Source organism: Haemaphysalis longicornis, unplaced genomic scaffold (assembly GCF_048455015.1).
Source record: "Haemaphysalis longicornis isolate Haplotype H1 unplaced genomic scaffold, Haemaphysalis longicornis Haplotype H1 scaffold_4, whole genome shotgun sequence".
Lineage (NCBI taxonomy): Eukaryota > Metazoa > Arthropoda > Arachnida > Ixodida > Ixodidae > Haemaphysalis > Haemaphysalis longicornis.
Window position 1 is genome coordinate 20,038,882 of NW_027526361.1, and position 26,650 is coordinate 20,065,531.

The following is a 26,650-nucleotide window of genomic DNA, read 5'->3' on the forward strand; positions in this document are numbered from 1 at the left end:
GTACGGTGCTTTCAAGCTATAGCTAATATTATAGGACAGACTTAATGCCATATATGGCCCACAAACTACAATTCCAACCAGTGTTATTGCTATAAAGCTGCAGCTCGTCTAATGTATAGTAATATGCGTCAAAGCATGCAGGTAAAAGAAACAATTGCGTTGAAACACGCCGAACTTATCTTCCGTGGCGTGCTACAACGCTGCTAGTGCAATCGCAAGGTCGGTCAATCCAATTTAGTTTGTCAGAGAGCCATTCCGCCGTCCTTTCACCGTCTTCTAGAAAGAGTGAACTGTGACTCGGTACGGGCACAGTGGTCGTAAGGCACTTCTAAAGCCGGCAGCGGCGTCTTTACAAGGATTTAATAAAGGAAGTCTCAGCGCTGGCTTATATACGTTTCGAGTCACGAAATTCGGGAGAAGCTACCCGCCGGGGTGACACGGCAAACGTAATGCAAGAAATAAACGAAGGATCAGACAACACAAAGAGCTGTGCAAGCGGTCGCGCGTGGCCAAACGAGCTCGTAAACCTTAATTTTCCAGATGACCCTGGCAGCCGGAAATTGCGTCGTCTCATTTGTGGCGGCATTCACCCTTCGCGCGCCGTTTGAGAGGACCCCCGGCTTGATAGCCACAATCACAGGGGAAGGCTGCCTGCCGCCGCAGTGGGTCCCATCAGGGTACGACGGAGGAGGCGCCGCAGGCAAGATGACCGGCATGCGCCGCCACCGAAGCACAAGGCGTTCGTGACCCAGCTCGTATGTTAATTGGAGACACGTCCTTTCAGCGAGCCAGATTTACGAGGAACAAGAGCGGATCTAGTGCGTCGATCAAGAAACCTAGTGCCAGAACTGTGGCAGAGCAGTTGCCTCGATCCCTCCCTGTGGTGTTGCCCACTTCATCCTATTAATTGTCGACGGCGTCTCCTGCCACCTGCGCTGCTGGCGTCAATGGGCTGCAGCGGGAGGTAAAGAAGTGCTGCGCTGAATGGGACGCCCTGACTTAATCGCCCGATCTAAGGGAACCGGACGACGGGCATCGTTCCTGGGGATTCGCTATTGTGCACATCGTGGCCAGCCAGCGTTTCGGGTAAGAACGTCGAACACGGTGACAGCTGATGGGTGTACATGCGCACGCAAATAGAACGACTCTTCAATGTGGTGAGGAGCGGACTTTATCCCGACTGCGGAGACGGATGATGTGCCCGCTTCTCGCGAGGTATAGTGCCATTATACCGTCTACTCCCACCCACCCTGCTGCTGTTGAGGGGGAGGAGGACTGGGATAACAGCCACCACGCGAGAGGAGGTGGCCATCATCATGATCATCATCACACTGACATCATCCCCCCAATCAAGCTATTTGCGTCCACTGCAGGACAAAGGCCTCTCTTCTCTCTTATCTACGTCCAGCTGCTCCTTTCTCGAGATGCCCGAGTCCGTCCTTTGCCCCGAAATTACTTTATCTCCTCCTTTCACGGACTTATATGTGTTCCCGTACTCCTATATTATTCTCTCAGCTCTCTTCTATCCACCGGGTAATCCAACATTTGTGAGTTCTCCGCATAACATGCTTGAACTAACTCGTATAGTTCAAGCTCAGAAGTCCCCCACCCTAGTTTTTTTCCTCCACCGGCACTGCATGCACCGTGCTTTGTCTTTCATACGGTGTGTGCCTTCCAAGACTTAGATCCAAGTCCCAACCCGTCGGTTGACCAGTGGGAGGATGAACTGACCGGCTATGATTGCAAGAGCCAGCTTCGGCTGTTTGTACGCGCGGAGGTGGCAGCAAGATTCTACTGCGTCCTGGAATAAAGTCTTGGCCCACGTGATCTTTTATGCCATTAAACTTTGCTCTCTCTCTCTCTATCTCTCTCTCTCTCTCTCTCTCTCTCTCTCTCTCTCTCTCTCTCTCTCTCTCTCTCTCTCTTTCTCTCTCAGAGGCTCAGGTGCACGATGATACGTAGCTGTATCTCAGATGTGATTAAAGGGCGCCCGTCACAACTGCTTAGAAGACAAAACTTCGCTCCCAGTGGCTCAGTGGTGATTAGCCGTCGTCTTCCCTAACGACGCCCGCAGGAAGAGAACGCATGGTTGCGTTTCAATCAATGTTGGCGCAGTTTATTTATCTAGCCTGCTTTTCCACGTAGAGCTCGCTCGCGTTGCTCCGCGGAGCGGGCGCAGCGATCGCGGTATCAAGGCGCATGCTGCTTTCGAAGCACGTGCGACGCCAGCTTCCTGAAAGTTTTTCGTTGGAATCCAGCTTCCTTAGAGCTTTTTCTTAGAAGAAAGTTACTTTAGAGTGTTTTTCGAAGTAAGAGCAATTTACTCGCTCGCATAGCAAACTCTTCAGAGTCACCCCACGGCGATCGTCGAAGTAATAAAACGAAACCTCGTAGAACGGACACACAATTGCCTCACAGTGTAAAGGTGTTATCGTCTCGGGTTCATTTGGATTCAATTGCCACAGTGCACTCGCGTTGCCGCAAGCCGAAAAGAAAGCATTGCCTCAAGCAGCCCACATCAACGCAGTTAGCATGGCTCCGCATACCTAATATCACGGTGGCTGCAATCCCCGGGTTGCACGTCCGGAGTATAAGCTAGTCTTTGGGAAGATTCGTCGGCAACACGTAATCAGTTGAATTCATTGTCGTGCACACGATACTTGCGATACATGAATTATATGCCATTCACAGCTCTTAAATGAGCTCCAGAATTTCTTTTCTTCAATGGCTGTCGTCTAAGGCGCCACAGGCCTAAACAGGCGTCCCCTTTGGACCGCATAAGGTTATTTTCTCCTCCAACTTTTCTCGACATTACACCGGCTAGCACGTGCCCACAGAAATCGGACGACGCTGCGGCGGAAGAAATTATTCTCCTTCCCCACCCCTGCCATCATGTCTGCGATCTTTCCCGACACCTACATAGACGCATGTCCATATTTTTCGGTCCCTCACGCATCGTTATCCCATATCATATGGGCCTGTGATAGCATCCCACTATCCAGGCACCGATCACATCCCATTATCCTTACCATCACCAGCGAGGCGCGCTGGGAGGCCGCCCTGCGTGACCCAAACCCCCAAATTCAAGAAGACCTGGCCCGCTTGGCGGAAGGCACCGGACCCCTGTCCAAAAGGGGCCCTGCTGCCCGACGGACGACGGAGAAGACGTCGCCGGCCTAATCGCCCCAGCTGTGGCCAAATAAAATTGTTCTGTCTGTCTGTCTGTCTATTCGATACAGCTAACGGCAATGGATGCTACACCGAGAAGCTACGGCGCGCTATTGCGAACTTTCTTTTGTAAAATCATGTAGATTGAACTCGGAAGGTCTCCGAAGGCAGACTGCTTCCTCCGGAAAGGACTTTCAGAGCAATCTGCATCAGTCCTCAGGCCCCGCGGTATACTGGTAACAGATACGCAAATCTTCAGGATCCTCTTCATCAGTCTTATATCTCTGCTACACGGCCCTTGCGAAGGACTTCCGAAGGACTTTGAGCTGATTGTTGATTGTCTAGGAGTGGCGCATTGCCTACATAGAGGATGCAACTTCTGAGAAAGTGGTGAACCGTCAATTGAAAATGTCCGTGTAAATCGAGAGCGAGCTTAGAGAACAGCCGGTGAGCCTAGCTTCTGTCCGAAAAATTGCCTGACAACGTGGTCGGCTCGCCAGAAAAGCAGTACCATGAAACAATGCGGCCCCTGCCCCAGAAATGGTTGGTACAGTCGTGAGCAGCCGCTGTGCTTCTGCCGTGTCCTGTGGGCTGCTCTTCCGTTGGGAGTAAGGAGGCCTAACAAGATTTATTGTTCAGCTAGTCGGTTCATGACTTAAGAAGAAAAAGAAAATGGTATCTGTAAATGTTGTTTGTTCCTCTCTTCGTCCACATCTGCTTAGCGCTCTATTCTTTTAGGGGCGAAACCCCTTAGGAGCTGGGGCTGCTAGCGTCTCCTGTCGCCGCCGTCGTCGTAATCGCTGTCTCATGTAGTCACAGTTCTAAAACACCGGGAAACTCGTTTATGCCTCGCGCTAGAACGTAACGCGTACGGAAAAAAACACCGGGATACTCGTTTACGCCTCGCGACCGGGATACCCGTTTACGCCTCGCGCTGGAGCGCTTCGTAACGCGTGATAAAAAAATCACGCCATATCCACGGAATGAATGATGATAAGTGGGTCGAAGCTCGAGAGGGGGAGATCGTCGGTAACCGTAACTCTCCCGTGAAAGTTCGCCCATTACATCATTAAGAAAGACGTAAGACTGTGTGCGTACATTGTACAAATCAACTTTTATTTTCGGAGTCAATGCTCCCAGGCCCAGACCTGGTGAAAGACCCCGCGCCATCGAGGACTACCCCGCACCTCCACCACAATTTGTCACGTAGGATGGGACACAACGGTAAAGAAAGAACGTTTATTTAGGGCGAACTTGTGCCCGAACAAGACGAGAGGAAACGAGCAAAGGTCCTTGCGTCTCGTTCGATCTCCGAGAACGACTGCCTGCGTTCGTGGCGTAATCTCTTGCGTGATCTCCCCCTCGCAGTGCACGTGCGCTCGCGCCTCCGTTGGCGAACACAGACAAGCTCGCGCTCCCGGTGCCGAGTTTGCGCTGCCGGTTGTAGCCGGTTCTTGCGCGTGCAACGCGGCCCACTTTGCGACATCTCCGAAAGCATGCAGCGGTCACGTACAACGAGACACAAGGGATGGACAGACCCAAAAACACAGAGACGCTCGTTTACATCTCGCGCTAGAGAGCTTCGTGGTTCAAAGACAAGAGATTTTTACAGCAAAGCTGTATACCTCTGCCCCCCGCCCAGCGGTTTCACCTTCGTTAGCAAAAACGCCAAGGCACCAAGAGTACACTTATACATGCATGCTTCACCCCTTCTAAGGTTTCACGTTAGTGGAGATGGCCCGGTATTGTTGTTGTAGGCCGAATGGCGGACTCTTTTTTAACCTTGAGTAAAGACGCGTATCTCCTGCTCGTTCATGATGGCGGCAGAAGACGGGGGCACGCAGTGTTATAGCGGCAGGCATTGGCACTTTGAATCGCTGTGAGCACTGGAAATATAACTGTTAGCAAGACGGAATGCGCGCTTTTTTAACACAAAAAAGTTTACCCGGGTGTTGCTGCTTTTGACACGCAATGGCAGTAATACCTTTTTTCAAGCTTTACCTCTTCTGTTCGGGCAGAATAGCCAGTAAAGCAGTTCGTTGTATTGGCGTTTTCTTTCATCTGCTGAGCAACAGGAAACTTCCTCCAAATAAATCCTGAACTCCCTCTTTAATTAGACTTTCGCGAACTTTTTTATCTTCATGATTTTCTTTTCCTCGCCGTTATTGGCGCTGTGAGCGCGTGTGTGCGCGGCTCCACTAACAATTATCGACAAGCTTCACTCACCGTCACGTTCCGGCTTACGGGAAGCACCTGCAAATAGAGGGAGCAAAAAAAAAAAAAAAGAGAAGCAAAGATGAGACACACGAAACATACTATACGAAAAAAAAATTCCGGCCAAACCACGCTGTGAAGGCGGCTGGACCGCGTTATCATCGCGTACGCTCTGTAACGATGAAACTCCTCTAAGTTCTGTGCTGGCAACATTGTTTGGCAACACAGCTGGCAACATTGCTTGCCAAGACAGCTGGCAAAACAGCCGGCAACATTGTTTGGCAACATGCTTACAACACACTGCTGGCACTGTGTGCTTGGGAACTGTTACGAAATAAAAAATCCCTGAGGAAGCGTTAGCCAGTACATCTCTGCGATCACATTTACACGAATGTATTTCGATGCGTTTACTGCAGGCAGAGGAAAGCAAAGGCGTGCGCCGGCATTGTAACGCGCAAGAAGAACGCGTGACGCATTTCACTATAACCGCCTTCGCACCCGTCCAAGTAACCAAGGACGCCGAAGCACGATCAGGTGTCAGCGACGTATAAATGACCTTAACCAACCACAGAAACGTCAATGCGGTTTTGCTGTCCAAACATTATACCCGGTTCAACTCACAGTCAAATTAGATTTCTGTTAATCGGTCTCGCATACCGTATGCCGTCGGTGGTCGTATCCCGCGTTAGCGTAATTGCGTACAGAGAAATACGTCAGTCACTTTGACAGGAGACTAACATCGACGTGTTCGAGCCAACGAAGCAGCAGTACGGCGCTGTGTTTGGCTTCTTCGTTCGTCCGTTGATTTCAACGGCCCTGAGCGTTGATACATGAGATTAAAAAAAGGGCGATGTAAATTATCGGTCGCTGAAACCAAACCTCCTTCCAATCAATTAATGTTTTTTACGTATTTTTTTACCGTTGCCCTAAATTCTTGGAAAATGAAGTTAGTTGCTAATAGCGCTTCCGTGTGAGTGCGCCATCCGTTTTTCTCAGCTTTTTCGTGTTAGTTAACCTAATAAGAGCAGTGTTTTCACAGTTCAGACGATCCCACTAGCCCTCAAAGCAAGCTTTTCTCAACCATTTCTCTCAACCTGCTGCTGATGTTATTTCTAGCACGTTAAGCATAATAATCAATCGCATTTTTGAAGGTGAAACGTTCCCTCAAATTTAAAAAAAAGGAGAAAATTATTCCGGTGTTCAAAAAGGGAGATAGGTTACTAATTGCCAACTACAGGCCGATCTCTATTCTATCAACTATCACTAAGATTACTGAGCGGTTGTTCGTACAGCGGTTGAATGATTTCCTCGCGAAATTTGACTTCCTTAAGCCCAATCAATTTGGTTTTCGCGCTGGTAGCACTCCTGTCCCTAACAGATTATATCAAAAAATCAATATACTCCGGCATGCTAGTAGGCTCAGTGTTTATAGATTTCACGAAGGCTTTCGACACAATTAATCATAATATTTTATTCCATAAACTTGATCTGTACTGCATAAGGGGCCCTGCACTTTCTTTCTTGACGAGCTATTTAATTAATAGGGAAGGCAAGGTTTACGATGGCGAACATTCTTCTGATACCAAAATTATCAATCAAGGGCTTCCTCAAGAGTGAATTATTGGCCCCTTATTGCTTATAATTTATATTAAATGACATCATAGGCCATCCTTGATCAGATCAGTGTGTTCTTTACGCCGACGACACCACATTATCTTGTGCCCACAAATCGCTACCGCCCCTTGTTTCATTGCTAAATGGTGTTTTAACAAAAGCCATGGATTGGTGTCACAAGAATCACCTTATTATAAACCCCTGAAAAATTAAATTTGTGTTATTTAGATCGGAACAAAAGCGGGTCCTTTTTTTACCGGCGATAAATCTGGGTACTGACACTATTCATATCTCTGACCATGTCATTTTTCTTGGCGTTTACCTTGATTCTCATCTCAAATTTCGCAATCACTTCAATTACTTAAGACGAAAAACTGCATATTGCATTACAGCCCTTATTAAGGCTTGTCAGTTTTTTCCACGTCACGCGCTTCTTTCTTTGTATTCTGCCTTTATTCACAGTCATTTGACATACAGGATCGTTGCGTGGGGTAATACGTATAATTCTCACATTTCATACGTCAAACATGTCCAGAACCAAGCCATCCGCATAATCACAAATAGCTCCTTCTATTCCAGCGCTCGCGCACTTCTTGGTCAAAATAACGTGTTTTCAGTTTGCAAACTATTCCAATATAACATTATTTGTTCAAACTGCTGACTAGTCAACTTCATTTCCACTTTATTGATTTAAATTGTCTCACTGTAATACCAACCCAACCAGATTCGCTGCAAACTACAATTACTTGCTTCCTTCAGCTTCCACAAATTATGGAAAAATGTCTTCGCGTCTTTTTCGCTATTTCAAACTGGAATAGTCATCCGGATGCAATTAAGTCACTCTCATCTTTATCTCCATTTAAAAAGCATCTTAAATAGTTTCTTTTGCTCCTTTGATTCGTACATAGTAGTTGTATGAATGTGTAACTTAGCGTGTGTTTAGTTTTTAGTTTGTTACACGCTTGTCTGTTGTCGGTTTTATTGAAAATGTGTGTTTGTAGTGCTGTACGGCTAGTGGGATACAACTTTCAGCATCAGCTACATTCAAATTTACTTTACTTCTCTTTTTTTGAACTGCATCAGTTTTTGTCCTCTCTTGGCATAAATTGTTTAGAGATTTCGTTTAAATGCGCTGTTTCGTCTATTCGTTTTTCCTGCAAACTCTAAATTGTTGTTTTGCTTAAAATTGTGACTTCACATATCCAGTACAATATAGTGTAGTGTGTCCAGTTTTTCTTTTTTCATTTTTCTTCGTTCCTTCCCTTTTCTTCTTTTTCTTTTCTTCTCATTATTGTCTTTTAGTTGACTCTGCCTAGTAATGTTACGACATGAGTTCTTGGTTTGTATTGCTCTGTTATTACTTTATCTCTATAAGTGTAACTCTGAGACTTGTGACTATTTAAATTGTCTTTAGCTGCTTTCACTGTATTTTTTCAATGTAATTATATATCGAGGGTCCCGGTGCAGTATCAACTATGGGACCCTCGTCTGTATACATCTGCACATCTAACCTTCTTTTACACGAGTCAATAAACTTCTAAAAAAAACTGCATCGCAAGTGCGTCCATAGGCAGTAACTAGGCAATAATGCTGCAGCATATCGACACTAAGTCATTTCTGCCTCAACTTTTCATCACAATCTTTTGTCTTTACATCTCAAAGCGTATTTGTCTGAGCGGCACCGACGCAACGCATTCAATTAAAGACAGCGGGCACGATTGCGGACGGAGACTGAAATAAACTCCTCTGTGGTGGCGAACCGTGGGCGGGGCTAAGGCACTCTTACTGAACGGGAATATTCTTCCTGATGGCGCTATTTGGGTCCCTCTCGCAGGGCAAGACTGCTCCTGTTGTCCTCTTTGTTTTTCTGCCATAAAGCGTCACTATCTTTCGCGAGCAAATTAAGTGTGATGAAAGCGAGCGGACGTCGCTTTGAAAATCGTGGAAGCGTGAAAACCTAAAACCGCTTGCCTTCCAAATATTTTAATCAAATTTCTTATCTTTATAGCGCTACTTTTACTCTCCTATTTGACTAGGCGGGAAAGCGCCACACAAGCGCGCGATTTAAAGTTCCTTTGTCATTGCAAGTAGTCCAAGATAAATGGTAGTGGTTCTGAAACTTTGAAGAAAATTGAAGAAAATGAAAGCGAAAAAGGGAGAAAGAGATAAGCTTTAAATACTACCATCCAAGATCAAACAAGGCCTTACAGCAGAGATAAGAAGCAATGTTCGAGAGCTTGGCAGTTTAGGATTATCGGTGTGTTCATGCATAATTACTCGGTTCTCGGAAAAATAAGAGAGCTTTCAAAATGCAAAAAAATATACACCTGCTGAAAATGTCCGCCAAAATTCGAAAAGCTAAAGCATGAACAATTAGTTGCGCAAGCTCAAGGAAAAGGCGCGCCACGCCTGACAGAAGATGTATTAGAGAAGAAACTTGTATGCTCAGTGGTTACATGTGGGGCCAATTTGTGCTTACGCTGCGGCCAATGGTGCAGATTCTAGGTAGGCGTAATGGATTGAGATTGTTGGGTGGGATGATGGCACTTCTGCTATGGGTAACAGTGTATATAAAAATAATATAATTACACTTTAAAATATAACACTTTCATCCCGAAACTATCTAACCTAACTCTAAACCATTACCCTTATGATACACGCCATAATGAAACTTGGTACATACCTCACCCACGTAATACTCCAGATGTTGAGTTACACGTTACCGTAATTACTAAATTCGCTGTAACTTTGAACGTAGGAACTTCACCGTTACCTGTAGAAACGTCATCTGGATTTCTGATTGTGCCATTTTTTGTGTGTTATAGTGCATTATAATTTTCTAGTCGCCTGACAAGAATTATGTACAAAATGTGTTGAAACAATTGTGCAATGCTCGAGTAGTTCACTGCCCCATTCGCTATTTCTACACATTGTATAAGGACCATGCTGAAAAAATTGTTGCTCCATTTGCTTTCTTTTTATTTGTTTTTTCTCTGCGTGTTTTTTTCTCTCTCTCTCTCTTCTTTCTCTCTCTTTCTATCTCTATACTTGATGCAGAAATGTGTTACCAGTAGGGGGCGCAGACCATTGTCAAGCAGCGTATCGCAGGCTTTTTGTCTGCCCCTGACACCTTTATGAATTGCAGTTGTCAAATAAAATTGATTGATTGATTGATTGATTGATTGATTGATTGATTGATTGATTGATTGATTGATTGATTGATTGATTGATTGATTGATTGATTGATTGATTGATTGATTGATTGATTGATTGATTGATTGATTGATTGATCGATCGATCGATCGATCGCGTTCTGAGAATTTTAACACTGCTTATCCCTAGATAGTTCGGAATTGAAATTAAACACGTCTAAGCGGGTTAGCCTGCTCTACGTTTCTGAAAGCATTGGTGAGTCAAGTGCTGCCCATGAGAAAATGTGGGCCTTTGTCTTTCTAAAGATGGTGGCTAAAATATAAACTGAGGACTCAGGGTTCAAGAATAGATGGATGCACAGACGTTCGGAATTACCTAACGGTTAAATAATCACCTCCCTCATCCCCCAAGAAATAAAAAGCAATGTCTTGCACTACACTGTATAAGACTGGTCGCACGTCGTCCGTCCTTTATAGTCGAGGCAAACGCTTACTTTCTGCACTAAGCACATTATAGTTCCGAAGCATTCAAATAAAGACCATGCGAAGAAGTGAAACATTCGGGTATATATACGTAAACGTACTGAACCGACTAAATGCCTCCCATCGTCGAGAGAGAACCATTCAGAGCCGTATCGAGCGCGGAATTCAGAGAGAATCAAGCGTGCCGCGGTCGCCCAATTCTTTCGGACCACAAGAAGCGGCATCTTTTTACATTTTCCAAGCCTCCCTTTTTATTTGCGCCAACTGCAGGTTTTACCATCCGGAATAAATGGTCGATTAACGCCCACGGCGGAAAAGGCTGTAAAAGAAACGCCGTTCCTTATGCGATATCGAACGTCTTTGTAACGCAGCGAAAGTTACTAAATGCGCAAAAACGGGGAAAAAGCAGTGATCCATGCAGGGAGGCAAAAAGAAGCTTTGTTTTTTCGTAGCAATTCGGTCGTCTTCATTCGGCGTAATTTCGAGATAATTGTCCAATATGGAGTGTTCTTTGTCCCGCTTGTCTCACGTCGTCCCCGGAAAGACTTTTCATGCGCTGTAATGTCATTCTTTACCATACGAGTGCGCAGTTAGGCGCCATTCGTCGCGCGTTTATTAATATGAAGAAGCGCCGAGCGATGCGAAATGGAACGTAGGAAAATGGAATTCTCGGAACAGGATTCTCTTCCGAGACGGCGCATTTTGCGCCAAGAATGGGTCGTGCTTGCACTTGTGGTCTTCGGTTAGAGGGACGCAGGCGGAAGAGAAAGAACACGAGAGAGAGAGAGAGAGAGAGAGAGAGAGAGAGAGAGAGAGAGAGAGAGAGAGAGAGAGAGAGAGAGAGAGAGAGAGAGAGAGAGAGAGAGAGAGAGATGTGCATACAGATTATCTGCAGTGCAGCTTGATGTAACGACGATGTCTATAGAAAATTCCAAAGAGAAGCTCCCTTTTGTCTTTTTTAACAGAAATATGACGTGTTCTCTGATAGCAGGCAAGCACTAACAGACCTCGTGCTTCTGTCAAACTAAAGTCACCCGGTTCGAAATAGTACCTGCACAGTGCGTCATCACAGTGGAACGAGCGCTAAGGTTCTTGCTGCTATTAATTACCGCCACTGTTAAAATATAAGGATTATACTACATGAAAGCCGGAATTTTCTGCTAATCTTGAGTCACGTATACGTTATTGTCTGGCCATGCCATGAAAGCCATAGTTAGAGCAAATGTTGAGCGTTCATAGAACACAGGACTTACAAGCCGAAAAGCATGTCGCCAAAAATGAAGGAGGCTCACACTAACCCGTAAGAAATGAAGGTAGCAAAGCTTTATGCAACCTTCACGACCATCACGAGTGTTTACGTCTACGATTGCAGCCGAATTGCTGCTGCTTCGCTGCCGCAACGACCTTTACTCCATCATTGTTGATATAAGTGTGAGCTTATTTTCTTTTTTTTTTTTTTTTGAAGTGATAATCGTTGGGCATCACTTTGGAGGGGCGTACGCTATGACGTGTCTTTCTCGTTCTGAGCAAGTGTTGCCGCGATTACGACGAACGATGGAGTCTTTTTGGCCATTCTTGGCCAGTCTCCCTAAGTGGGTATGCTTGGCTTGACAAACGCTCGCCGGGGACGCTGGGCGGTCGTCGCGAGGCACGCACGCACGAGCGCAAATAATTTTCTTAGTTTTGTTAGCTACCGGACGGTCACCGCTGGGCCCGTGCTTACGTGCACGCGCTCGGCAACTTTTTGGTATTTTTAACTGCACAGAAAAATACGATTTGCTAAGCAACTTGTGCACGCGCTCGGCAACTGTTTGGTATTTTTAACTGCACAGAAAAATACGATTTGCTAAGCAACTTCGCAGTTAAAAAAATTTGCAGCCCTTCTTGCGTGGTGTGCTGGGCAAGGGGTCGTCCCTGGCTGGAAAATACGAGGTAGCCCTTCAGCCAACATTGTAATCTGTTGGTGACATACATCAGTGTGGCTTCATTTTTAATCGTCAGTCAGCAGACGATGGGCTCAATTCATGAGTAAGCATAGGGCCCTAGAGTTGTTAGAAATGTGCTGGTACTCCAAGATGGAATTGTGGGATAACTGCCTAAGCCACCCTGATACACACCGACACCACTAAAGTCGACTTCGGTGTGGTACACAAATGCATTCATGAGAATAATTTTTTACAGGGGCATTGTAAAGGGTTTCATATATTTCGAGGAAGGAACTAGGACCGCCCTTTATTAAATACCTCCATAAAACTCCGTGTGTGTGCATATAAAACGCAATACAACGAGCCCTTAAAGGAGCCATGAAGACAAAATACAAGTTGGCTTTTCTGATGGAGGCGAAAAGCAAAAACGCCCGTGTGTACGAGATTTCGGTGCACGTTAAAGATCCCCATGTGGCCAAAATTTATCTTGAGCCCTCCACTACGGCGCGCCTCATCGTCTGCGTTGCGTCGGCGCGTTAAACCCTACAATCAATCAATAAAAATACAAGTTGGGTTGATTAGAAAGACTGCTTAGTCCCGATAACAATGATACTAATATCATCGCAATCTTCAAAAAAATAACGGAGATTATAAAGAAAACGTGTGAAGCAGTCGCGACCCCCTAGCCAATTTCCCCTAACTTTTCTATGACGTCACTGAACCTTGTTTGTGCGATTGGCGGCCGCTTAACTGACCTGTCGCGACGACGCATGACTGGACGTCTGTAATGGGGCCTCTAGTTCCATTTTACCGCATCACTTGAATGCTAACGTGCAGTTAACGCACTGAAAATTATGTTTTATTGTTGGCTGGTATGACGTCATTCGTGCTCATAACACGTCACTGTGGCACAAAATTTGAATGCTTTTAAATACTTCTTGCTTTTTTTTTCGTTAAAAAACATCTTTTGGGGCTGTAATGGAGCTGAGTGAGATACTGAATCCTAGTTTTTTCAAATTACACGAAGTTGTATTTTCTCTTCGTGGCTCTTTTAAGAGGCGTGTTCACTTACATGCACAAATTAAATTTATTTAAAGTCGCTTTTACCATTGTACACAGGTACATTGCTAGAAAACATTTGAGGGGCAACAAGAGCAGCCTGATATCAATCTATGACCGAGGATCAGTTATGAACGAACCAAAAATAAGCCGGCCGAGGTGGGCTGGGAGCAGTTATGACGAGGCGCTGCGACGCACCCTCCGCATTTGATGACGCACTGCTAAAAAAATTGTCATTTTTCTTGCTCTTGCGCCAAACCCGCATTCGAGCGCCGGCAGTGTTGACATAAATACATAACTGTATATCCATAAGCTTCAATCGCGGGATCGCGACGTTTACTTAAGCTTTGCATTGCGAAAAAACGAAAAGACAGCAATATGTCCTCTTTAAACAAACATTCGGCCTCGCTGCGATGGTGCGTCACCGGAGCTTTTCTAGGAAAAGAAACGATCACAACGTAAGCCTCCATCAAAGTTTCTGTGCCGACATGGCGCATCGCGAGGCTATGACGAAAGAAAAAGCCCCTGCGCAGCAAGACATTAATAAAGTATGAAGAGTAGAAAAGCGCGCCAATCTTGCCGAGCGCAAATATGAGTATGAAGAATGAAACACCTCGCCGTTTCGTCCAACTCAAATCTGCTGACGCTCGCGATCGAGCCTCCATGTTAGAAGATTGGCCCCGAAGGCTTCGCTTTTTTTTTTTCGTATTTTTGCGGGCATGTTTAATGAAAATGGAGAGACTGGGGCACTTACGATTTTCAGATGAAATTAGAAAACGTAAAATCAGACTTTATTTGGCGTCTATGTTCTCTTATAGTTTTATTCTTCATGCAGCTGTCCTGTGAGAGCCCGAAAGATGTCAGAACGTGCGGCGGCATATCTTTCCTTGCCCCATGATCTACGTGCTATTTCATCACGTTTCTTTACATGTGTCATTAAGTACAGAGTATTTTGGGGGGTCGCCTTGTCGTCGTAGTCCGCTATAACCAGAGTCCTTCAATGCTTTTCTGGTCATGAAACGATGAAACTTCGCCGTCACGCTATGGGAGAGCTTCGTGCGCTGCCCAGGGCGGCCGCGCCGCGGCGCTGGTGTTGATCGGAGGGCAGCAGGGTTTAGTGGTCGGGGCGCGTTTGGCAGGGAACGGAGGCTCGGCGCCTTATCAGCAGTGCGCTTTCGCTTTACGGGTCGTGGGCCGCTGAAATGGACTTATCATTTTCTGAGTGACGAAAAAATTTGGTGTGAACAGACATGCTGCTACTGCGTTCGATCGTGCCTGCCGGTCTGGCTACAGAGCAGCGGCGGCCGCGCCCGATGCCCTCCGATCTGCGGTGGCGCCCCTCGTGGTAGCCTTTGTCCCCGTACGAAACTTGGCCGGTAGTTTCATGACCAGAGAAGCACTGAAGGACTCTGCTATAACACTCGATGTCAAGCGACTTCCAGTATCAGGCGGCGCAGCGAGATAACGAACCCAAATAGAGCCCGGCGAACCGTCGTAGGGCGTCCCACAGAGTCTTCGAAAACCAAGCGGCTTAAATCGTCATAACCGTTCGAAACTCGTGAACGGCTGGCGCGTGTCAGCCGTTGTTTAGCGCAAAGAAAACTATAGGTACATTTGAGGCAAACATGTACGTAATTAACCGGCAGCACCCGCGTTCATTTAGTTAGGAATACTCGTTGGGTTGATTTTTACGACAGTAAGCGCCAAAAAGAGCCAGTGCAACGCTGGCAAGTGCGGGAGGAAAACCAAGCACAACAAATAACAGAACTCTCGCTGGCGCAGTTTCAGGCAGGGGGCGCGCGACCACTGCGAAGGCGGAAAATTTGAATTGCATTGGGTGGTAGCAGAGAGCGAATAACGGCGCTACGGCCCATTATGGCGAATCACTGCTCTGTACTTCCGTCAGCTTTCACGTTGACTGGAACGGCTTTAATTTTTTTTGTATTTCTTTCGATCTGAAGCTAAAGTAACCTTCTCGCCCCTCAATTATTACTCGGAAAGAATATTAGGGCATATCTGTCTGATATATGCCTTGCTCGACAGAACAAGGAGAACGTAAAACAGAGCGATGCATGACTCGTGAACGTGTTTGCACTACATCTCCGCTTTCTTTTCTAACACTAAGAGACACTGAACAAGCGATATCAATGCGGCGGCATAGCCGGGATTGTATGTGGAAACAGCTTGTCCAAGAACTGCTTCTGGAGAGTTCTTGTTTGGGCCCGACGGTGACAGACTGACAGCGTTTGAATACAAGGTCAGGGAGCGCAGGGGAGAGATTAACGCCGACACTTCGCACCTATTGCCCTTCTTTTTCACAGCCCGAAGCGAAAGATGAATAGTAGGTGTAGCGCTTAGTGCCAGGATAGGAGCGATGGAACAAACTCGTGTAGAAGACATCACTGCTTAAATTAAGAAGTAGAATTCAGTATCCTTCCACTATATGGAGAAAGATGGCCGGCGGAGCTGGACGCAGTCCAAGGAGTACAAGGAACAAAACACGCTTGTTTGTAACTTGCGACGGAGACTACCTCCTAGCCAATAAGCTCAATGAAACCTAGAAGCCCTCGAGCTTTATTCTAGCAGACAAACAGGGGGCTGTCCGTTTCCCTCCCGCATCGTAGGCATCTCACTGTCTGCGGAACGCTCCACGCCAAACCGCTCGACGTCGAAGGAGAGCATTCAGGTCACATCGGGCCGTGAGACGCCCTCGTTTAAATCTCCCATCAGCGAAAATAGCATGTCGATGGTGAGAGACTCAATTCTGACTGCACTGGTCGGGAAGGAAAACTGGTAAAGTCGCGGGTTCGATTCCCGGCCGCGGCGGCCGCTTTTCTGATGGAGGCGAAAAGCAAAAACGCCCGTGTGTACGAGATTTCGGCGCACGTTAAAGATTCCCAGGTGGTCAAAATCAATCCGGAGTCCTCCACTACGGCGCGCCTCATCGCCTGCGTTGCGTCGGCGCGTTAAACCCTACAATCAATCAAGGAAAACTGGTATCCGGTATGTCAGCCCACGGGGCTGTGCACGGGGATTTATTAACGCCGGGCTAACCACACGGCCTTTTTTGCGACGGGAGGGCCACACGTTTGTTAACAGTGCTGCGCACCATTCGTCCCGTAAGAGCAAGTATATCTTGTGGGTTGTTCCATTTAAGGTATCTCTAGACGCAATCCTGTTTGTACCGATTCTACGAGCTAACGCTAAGCAGCGGGGAACCTTAGCAACTGTGTGTTCCAAATAGTCTGGTTTCTACGGGTCGTAGGTACAGGTACACCTTACCACGCTCATTATGCCTCCACCACTTCACCAGGAGCACCTGCCGCCAACTTTCGTTTCCATCCAGGGCCTCGCGAATAGGAGTCGCAAACTTTCTCGCGGCGGCTAGCTCGAGGTAATTAGCTGCTCCAAACCCTGGTCCTGTTATTGCGCAAGCCCGTGCCTCAATCAAAGAGGCCTGCTCGGTCCTGCACCGACGCCGAAAGTCGCTGGCGTAGCGCTAAAATCGAAACACGCCCACCACGGAGGCGATAATGAACGCTTCTAATTACTTCGTCGGTTCGTTATTCCCGGGGCCAGCGTAGAGAAGAAGTGTGGGAGGAAGAAGACGAAGAATAAGGACAAGAGCTTGCTGTAGCCTTGAAATTAAAAAAAGGTGAGCTTCATAGGTGTTTTGATTTGCTGCCCCGAATGACAAAGTACGATAAAAAATAAGGACACCAACTCCCCTGTCCAGTGCTTGTAAGGTTAAAGGGTGCGATGGAAAAAGACGGAAGGATAGTTTATAAGAAGAGAAAGGCAATTTTCATCTCAGCATCTAGGTGTCATAACTTTTACAAGCTTGCCGGGATTGATTGATTGATTGATTGATTGATTGATTGATTGATTGATTGATTGATTGATTGATTGATTGATTGATTGATTGATTGATTGATTGATTGATTGATTGATTGATTGATTGATTGATTGATTGATTGATTGATTGATTGATTGATCCTTTATATGAAGAGACCAATATACATGGTGTGCTACAGGGACAGCGACTAAAGGCTGAATTGCCTGACGGGGACTCAGCCCCTCTGCAGTTCAACAGCTGTGCGTGTACATTTTACGCAAAAGAGGTAGACAGTTTGGGTACCTGTGCAGGGCGAGTTTGCAAAAACAAAAAAAAATTAAAGAGTCACTTGTCTAGTGAAAGAAGATCAACGGAAAGACAATATTCACAGTATATACCAGCAAATTCACAACGTGGTATAAAGCAGCTGATACAACCAATAGAAAAAAAAAAACGCTTACACCATGACCAAAGAGTTACACGAACAGTACATTCATTTTCTTATGATACAGTGTAAAACTGTACAAATGTGCACAACGTTTTGCTAAGCACGGCAACGTCATTCACAAAAATAAAGAAAAAGAAATCTCAGCCCGATCACGTTAACAAAAAATGGTAGGCAATATCAATTGGTATAGTGAAGACAAGGTGACTGCAATACATTTTTAATATGCTGTTTAAACGCGTTTGCTGAACGTGTGAAATCTACATCACCATTGAATTGATAAACTATAAAGAGTGTCTCGAAGGATTTCGAATAAACGGTTGAAAGTAGCACCCGTCCGCACGTACCCTGCTCTGTGTATGTCGTACCTTGCTGACGTATTCAAAAGGACCTTACTATTATATGATCTCTTTCTTGTTTCTTTATAGTTGAGTTTTTAAACACGGTGATTTCGTAGTTGCTCCTCCTTTTTTGTTTCTCTCTGGGATGATTTTGATTTCTGACGCGCTGCGTAAGAAAACAGACTCTGCAATGCTTCTATAAAAATGTGACAATGTTTACATGACCTCAAGATAGCTGAATGCGGTTATCTTGCGACGTGGTTTTTCGTAAATTCAAATTTGCCGCGCCATCATGGACTTCCCCAGAAAGTTTTCCAGTTACGAAGGAGAGGCGTCCTGTTCACTTATCCAGGGAGAAAAAAAAAAGAGGGGGCAACTACCAAATCACTGTGTTTAAAAGCTCAACTGTAAAGAAACAATAAGGAGATCATATAATAGTAAGGTCCTTTTAAATACGTCAGCGAGGTACGACATACCCAGACAAGGGTACGTGCGGACCGGTGCTACTTCCAACCGTTTATTCGAAATATTTGCGCAGTGAATTCATATCCTGCCCCAGATTAATTGAAACAGCATCGTACACGTGCCACCAGGACTCACCCAAGCAATTTACTTTGGGAATGCACCCCACACCCCCACCGACTTTCACCTTTGTTGTCTGTCATTTCGGTGCTATAGGCTTTTATTAGCTTCCGGGCACCCTGATATTTGTTTTCGCAAGGGTAACCGACGGGTCAAATCAACGAGCTCTCTACGAAGCTGGTTCTCGGGTGCTCTGTGCTTCTACAAACAAGAAACAGTTGTTTTCACAGAAACACTCTGCGCATTATTACTTCGTCAATAGGGATTCAAGAGACTGCTTTTAATGATGAGCCTGGACAAATACCACCGATCTGAATCCCCTGCGGCAGTTACAAATAAGAGCGATAAGAATAGCAACCAACTGATACCACCGTGAACTGAGTCAGCCATTATTACGTACGCTGCCAATACTGCCATTGAATCCTTTTGCGAAAACACAGGACTGCCGTTTGTGTCAACTGTGTATTCAAGTGCGATATACATTTGATGCGTGCTTATTTTATTCATTTCGCCCCACTAGAAGCCTCGCGTATAATTCACACAGAGAAAAATTTGGTACAGTACGCCTTCTTACAAAAACAAACATGCTTTACGTTGGATATGCCTCTTTTCCGCATAAAATGCATCTTTTTAAACCCTGTTTGAGAATTTTTTTTTCGTTCTCCTGGATTGTGAACCTCTTGCTAACCACAACCTAACTTTCAAATGTCGCAACAAAACTCCTTGGGAAATCTCTTACATCAACATTTGACCTCAAAGTTTTTGTACAGTGGTTCAAAGCTTGCGATGTGGTGACGTTATGGTATGCGTGTATATTTACTTTTGGAACTTTTCTCTTGAGCAAAGAAGCTGTAATTAAGAAAAACGCTTCGTATTCGTTATACACGTTCATACTGCGTTACTGCCTGTATAGTATTTTAATGCGTAGCATTCTTTGCCGAGTACCCCCACAGCCAGGACCGTGTAACGCCCTGCATTTCCACAAAAATGCAGATGTTGCGGAAGTTCCATCGGTAATCGCTAAAATAGCGTAAATTGAAATAACTGGTCGAGCGAAAGTTAAAAAAAAACTATAAAATTAAGAAAATTTAAAATAATTACGAAAATTGGCGAACCGTGTAACGCCCTGTATTTCCACAATCATGCAGATTTCGCGAAAGCTCCACTTCTGATCGTTATAATATCATGAATGGAGATAATTGGTCAGGATTTAGAAAAACCAAAAAGGTTGGCTGGAACAAACTCCCGCTCAAGGCAAGCGGCATAAGAATGCTACGCATTATTATTTGTTACCCGCCGCGGTGGCTCAGTGGCTAAGGCGTTGCGCCTCTGAGCACGAGGTCGCGGGTTCGATTCCCGGCCGCGGCGGCCGCTTTTCTGATGGAGGCGAAAAGCAAAAACGCCCGTGTGTACGAGATTTCGGCGCACGTAAAGATCCCCAGGTGGTCAAAATTAATCCGGAGCTCTCCACTACGGCGCGCCTCATCGCCTGCGTTGCGTCGGCGCGTTAAACCCCACAATCAATCAATAAATTATTATTTGTTTGGTATTTGTGACCCTGCTGTAAACGAAATGAAAGAAAAACGCCGTGCTTCTTCTTCATTGGGATATGTTCCGTAAATTTAACATTTACCCGTGTTTACCGTGCAACTAGGAGGGCAGTATTTTCTTCTTGGACCCTATCAGTGTCGGACGGACGGACGGACGGACAAGCATAGTGGGTGTCACTGGGTGACAGGAAATCGACGGAAGATGAAAAAGAGAATCTCAGGGCCGCTTAACGCTTACACTTGAGGTGCAAGCGCAATGAAATCGATGAGGCGACTAAGAAAAAAAAAAACGCACAGGAGCGTGAAAAGAGATGGAATGGGAGCAACCGGTATCGCGTGAATGCTCTGAAGGAGTGGCATGGCGCCCTTGACTCCACCGCAGGAAAGCATGCAACCTCTTAGCCCCTGTACGGGCCCACGCTCTCCGCGCCAATAACCCCGGACGTATACTTCCTTCGCGAGAGAAGGAGACCGGGGAGGGTTCGCGCCAAAGAAGACGGTGAAAAGAAGACCAGCCAGTCTTCTCCATGCAACAGGGTTGCGGGAAAGCCGCCGTCGTGGATATATCCTGACCGTCACCAAGCTCCGCTTACGCCCTCTTCCAAGGCATCCTATTTCTTCTCCCTGGCTCCCCGCACTCTCCCCAGCCACACTTTCCCTGAAGTCCCGAATCTCCATCCTTGGAGAGCGGCGAAAGCATTATCCAGGCGTGCATACGATATCGGGGTTTCCACTTGCTGCTTCTCTGCTTTGCTTCAATCGAATGCTGAGGGAAGGCGAGCCAGTATAAGCTATGAAATGGGGCCGCCGCATCGAAGCTTTCCTTGAATGGAAGCGCTCACGAGAAGAGCGCTTCTCGTTCGCTTTAACGCTGCGTGCTTTGCGACTTTCCGGCCTGGTGGCGGCGCAATGGGCTCGCTTCTTTGTACCGGGAACCCTAGTACCGCGGGCCTACCAGGATAGACTTTACGAATGGGACGCTGCATAAACTTAGGTTGAGTTTAGAGTGTATATTCATTGGATCGTCGGGGTGTGGGTATAAACACAAAAAGGGCCGTTGGTATGAATGTCTCGGCATACAGTGAATCGCTGCCACGTAAACGTGGCGCGCCTTGGCATCGAAGTTGAGGGCTACCTGCCTGTTGAAGTGGCTTCCGGCGTCACTTCGTGAGTTAGGCACATTATTTTAAAGCGGACAGTACGCACTTTTCTGATCGCTACTGTCGTGGCGCAAACGACGACGTGACCAGCGCCATTGCTGTAGTAACACGGAGTGAGTGACGTAGCTGCAAAATCGGTGCAAGTACGGGCGCTCCGATGGAAGCTTCGTTGGTATGCTAGCGCGTTAGCGCCGTAGAATCAGTAGCGATGGCTGCCCGAGATCCTTCTACCGGGAAATACGCGAGACAATGAGTGATCGTTATAGAGAGCGAACGAAGGACGCTGCAGTAATTGCGGAGGCACGGTCTCTAAAACCATGCCCTCGCCTCTCCCTCCACCGCCCCTTGCGCGCAGTAGTGATCGGGATCGCATATATTTTTATTTGCATCCAAGCTGAAATAAGACACATAAGTTGGAAATAGGCAAACGAGTAAATGCACCAAGGTACGATACGTTACAATTGAATCAGAAACGCGCAGTCGTGGTGCGTAACGTTAACACGGCCAGAATGGGGGCAACACTGTGAGACCAGCAAAAGTGCGCACGGTCAAAACGGGAGGGTCATCAACCGGACGCGACAGCGCCGATGCGAGTGGCCGAGATGCGGAAAGGTCACGTCCCTGTTCGGCGTCCCTAATGGCCGGCGGCTTGACGAGAATTAGATGGTAAGGCGTGAGACACGCGGCCTTCCTACAAACGACACTGTTGGTGATAAACGCTACACACAGCGCGCAGCGCCTTCTTCCGGGCGTCTAACGGCGTTAATGCACGTGTGTAGGCACATCATGAGTGGCAGTGCAGATAAATCGCTCAGTTTTACGATCTGCAGGAACCAGCAAACTCAAACTGAGAGCACACGTCGCACTCGCTGGGTACTTATTGGTGGCTTAGAACAGCGGTGATTGACAACCAACAACCGACACAAGGTGAAGAGGAATACATCTCCCTCGGAGGAGGTTGGTAAAGGATAGGACGCGTAATCCGGAGGTTGCGGTTTCGGGTACCATCTGAGAAGCGTAACTTTCTCTACATTCTTTCTACTACTAATTCCCTCACGAAAAAATGGCAACCTACTTAACTACTTCCCCTATGCCTCCTTGGCGCTTTTGACGGCTGGCTTCTGGTTCTGTTTATATATATATATATATATATATATATATATATATATATATATATATATATATATATATACATACATACATACATACATACATACATACATACATACATACATACATACATACACACACACACACACACACGCACACAGGAAAAGGCAATGGACAGTTCTACAAAAGGTGTTGCACAAAATAGGATCATCAATACCATCCTCCACTCGGCAAACCCAATCAGCCACTGCGCGTAAACGTGCTCTAGAGACTGGCTTACGGCAGGATATGTGCGGATAAAACTCAATTCTCGGTGAGCCCATACATTTATGCGCGAACGCGAAATATGCCTCACGACACGGTTCCGCTTCCGTTGCTTTAATCTCACTAAGCAACCTCACGTGATTACAGATAGCACCGGCCAACAAAAGAGAAGGGAAAAGAAAGTAGCCCATTACGGAAGTGAAGTGAGTTTACGGCGATGCGCGTGTGCACGCGCTGTGAGTGCGTATATGTTCCCTGGCATTGCTGTAGGACGCCAAGCAATAACCTCCGAGCGTCAGCTGCTCACCCCAGTTGGCTCTCGAGACACATTTTTTTTCCCTCCACCTTTCTTTCCTTTTTCGCTGGGCCTCCGATTCTGGGCGCCCACAGCTACGCCAAGAGAAGCTCTTCCAACGGCTGCGTAGGCTGCGGGCTCTGGTCGAGTAAACACGGCTGGGGGAGCTCGAACCTGGGGTCTAGGCTGTTTATTTACGGAGAGCCAGGAGGTGAAGACAACAACACGGGAAGATAGGTTTACGGCCGGGCAACGGAGCGAATTTAAAGTCGTAAAAGGGGAACGTGACGGCAGTGATAAAGCACGCGGCGGCGGCTGCTGCTGCTGCTGCTGCCAGTGTGGCCGACTTCGAGCTCGGAACGCAGAGAATCGCCCAATACAGAGTGACGTCACGAGAGCAAACCATGTCTAACATATTTAATACACATGCCCACCCACGCCCGTGTGTGTGCGTGTGTGTGTGCGTATGCGCACGTGTGGGCGCGTACGTCCGTGAGTGGATTATTCGAATATTTGGGATATTTTGAGCACGAATGTAAAATTTTCGTATTTTATTATCATTAGTATTCCATTGAAAGTCTACCCGCGTTCGCGGCCAAAAGTATTTTAGATGCCGTTTTGCTGGTACAAACAACTATGACGCCAACGCCGGTACTCTTTTTTTTTTTTTTTTTTTTGTGGCTCAACGGTCATTTATTCCTTTCGCGTTCAAATAGGAACACCTAATAATATAAACCTTTAGATAAACAAGAAAAGTTATATAAACAACATGAAGCCATGAATGAAAGAAACTACGTTTACCTGTTTACACATTTACTCAGTGGAACGGCCAATTATTTTTTTTTAAACGAGAAACCCCTAAATTGCCCGCTGGGTGAAAAATCCCCGGCGATCTCCACTAACGGGCAGGCACGGGAGAAGCCTGAAGTGTATAAGTGTATTCTTGGCGCCTTGTCATTTTTGCCAACAGAGATGAAACCATAAGGGGTAGAAGTATACAGCTTTCCTGTAAAATCTCGTGTGATTGAAGCACGAAGCATTCTCGCGCGAGGCGTAAACGAGTGTCCTAGTGTTTTCTTTTTTTAGTACGCGTTACGAAGCGTTCCAGCTCGAGGCGTAAACGAGTGCCCCGGCGTTTTAGTACCGTGACTGGATGAGACGGCAGTTACGACGACGACATGAGACGCCAACAGCCCGAGCCCCCAAGGGGCTTCGCATCTAAAAACCGGCGCCGGTGTTGTCTGTAGCAACTGAATCTAACTTAAATTCCTAATGGCTGCGAACGCGGGTGTGCGCCGGCCTGGCATCCCCCACTGGCAGTGGCGGCGTTATCGCTGATAAGCAGCCAGCCGAATTGCTGACGGCGCAGCTGGTAGCTGTGTCGCCGCTGGCCGCTGACTGCTCAGTCACAGCGTGCTCTTTCCGACGCACCGGCGCACTCACTGCCGGCGCTCCGGCCGCTGCTGAGAAGGTAAAACGCGGCACGCACAGTATGCGTGGCGCAACGTCGTGCTCAGAGTGTTCAGTTGAACCAAAATGCCCTCTCAATCCCAACTCCTGAAAAGTGCTTAGAAGGCCTCGGAGTTTATTGCGACGGGCAGATATTCGTGAAGAACACTTTCTCGCACGCCAGCCATTGCAGGCAGATGTGCGGAACATTGTGTAATATGACGCACCCCTGGGAATGATACAAAAAAATGGCCGCGTATTTCCTCCTTTTGTTGCAAATGTCGGCGGAAGACGATAGTCGACTGGCGCCCCTGTCAAGTGAATCCATCCCTTCTCTTTCACGCTCACCTCTCATGCTGGTCCCTTCCTGTCTCGTTCTTCCCAAGATAACACGCTAGAGGTTTGCTCAAGTCAAATTAAATTTACCGCGTTCTACTGCTCCAAGTCGGGTGCTTCGCTGCTAGCGCTGCCGTACGGCGGAGGCTTGCGTGAATTGAAGCACCCTACCACAACATTTGTAGAACCACGATGCCCTACTGCACGGGCCGTAGAGTTTCATGCTAACAGGAAATCTGTCGCTGCAGTCGCGGGCCGCCATGGGCGGCGCCATTGCCCCTAGCGACGTTCCTTGCCTACTTGGCTTAGATAGCCATATGGCTTCTGTTTTGTCTCGAAGCCAAAATCAACAAAAAGGGTAACATTTTTTAGATGCGGCATCTCATTCACTCGCCTTGTACCTCCATACCGCGTTGTCGTTGTCCGTCCACACCCCTCCCCCATTCTCCTCGCAGCGCGAGCTGCGCTCTCCGCCGCTCACCCCCTCTCCTCTCCGATAGCAAACACTCTCTCGCGAGGGGGCATTGGATTGGTTTCGATTGGATTGACTTGGCTTGGCTTGGCTTGGTTTGGCTTGGATTGGATTTGGATTGGGTTGGATTAACGTGGATTGTGTTGGACTGTGTTGCGTCATAGCCGCGCCATGTTGCGTCATAGCCGCGGGAGGGGGTTCACGGCACGTTTCACGCGATGGGAGAATCAACCTAATGGATTGATTGATTGATTGATTGATTGATTGTTGGGTTTAACGCGCCGACGCAACGCAGGCGATGAGGCGCGCCGTAGTGGAGGGCTCCGGATTAATTTTGACCACCTGGGGATCTTTATCGTGCGCCGAAATCTCGTACACACGGGCGTTTTTGCTTTTCGCCTCCATCAGAAAAGCGGCCGCCGCGGCCGGAAATCGAACCCGCGACCTCGTGCTCAGCAGCGCAACGCCTTAGCCACTGAGCCACCGCGGCGGGCAATCAACCTAATGGAAACCACAACGGAACCCCCTATGCGTCGCATCTACACAGGGGTTCCTGCGAGGGGAGGTGGGAGTAATTTTTTTTTTGTTCATCGCGCATGAAGCTTCTACATAATCACTGACAAATTAATGTTTCTGGAGGTTCAATTTTATAATAACAAAACAAATTTGTGAACCATCTACAGTAATATTGTTGCCTTTTGCAGCCAGAGCAAACTTTTCAGCCTGTTCATGAGCCATGCCAAGGACAAGTGGAACGTGCCTGCCCGGTACATGACGGAACGCTCACCGAAGCGCGGCTCCCGTAGACAGTGACGCCAGATTTCCCTCTAGTGCATATTAGTATGAAGCTCTATGGCGCGGGCGTTCCAAGCGGAATGTGTATCCCATCTAGTGGAACCTTTCGTTGCTATTGCTGTCTGAATTCTTAAATGACGCCAGCAGGTAGCGCTGGCAACAGCAGGCGACGGTTTTCTCCGTTGATGTATCATTTCATTTGCTGTCGCAAAAATCAAGTATTCATGACTTTTTTGATAAAGGAACACTTCAAATACGTCTTGTGTATTGATTTTCTGCCTTATATTTGCGTACTATCTTGGTCTTGTTCAACAATGTTGACAAGTATGAACACTGACAACGGACTTAGGCGTTTAGATTTGGCTGTGAGTATATAAAACCATTGTGCAATTATGATTTCA

At 46.9% G+C, this 26,650-nt stretch overlaps 1 protein-coding gene across 6 annotated transcripts in view; it reads right to left on the reverse strand.

Moving 5' to 3' along the window:
- The window catches only part of Dgk (diacyl glycerol kinase 1), a 603,682-nt gene that overhangs the window by 325,927 nt on the left and 251,105 nt on the right, over window positions 1–26,650 (reverse strand). For all 6 annotated transcript variants that reach the window (XM_077706109.1, XM_077706108.1, XM_077706111.1 and 3 more), the window contains exon 4: window positions 5,395–5,421. The gene's annotated coding sequence lies outside the window, so the exon portion shown is untranslated. The remainder of the gene's footprint in view (window positions 1–5,394; window positions 5,422–26,650) is intronic.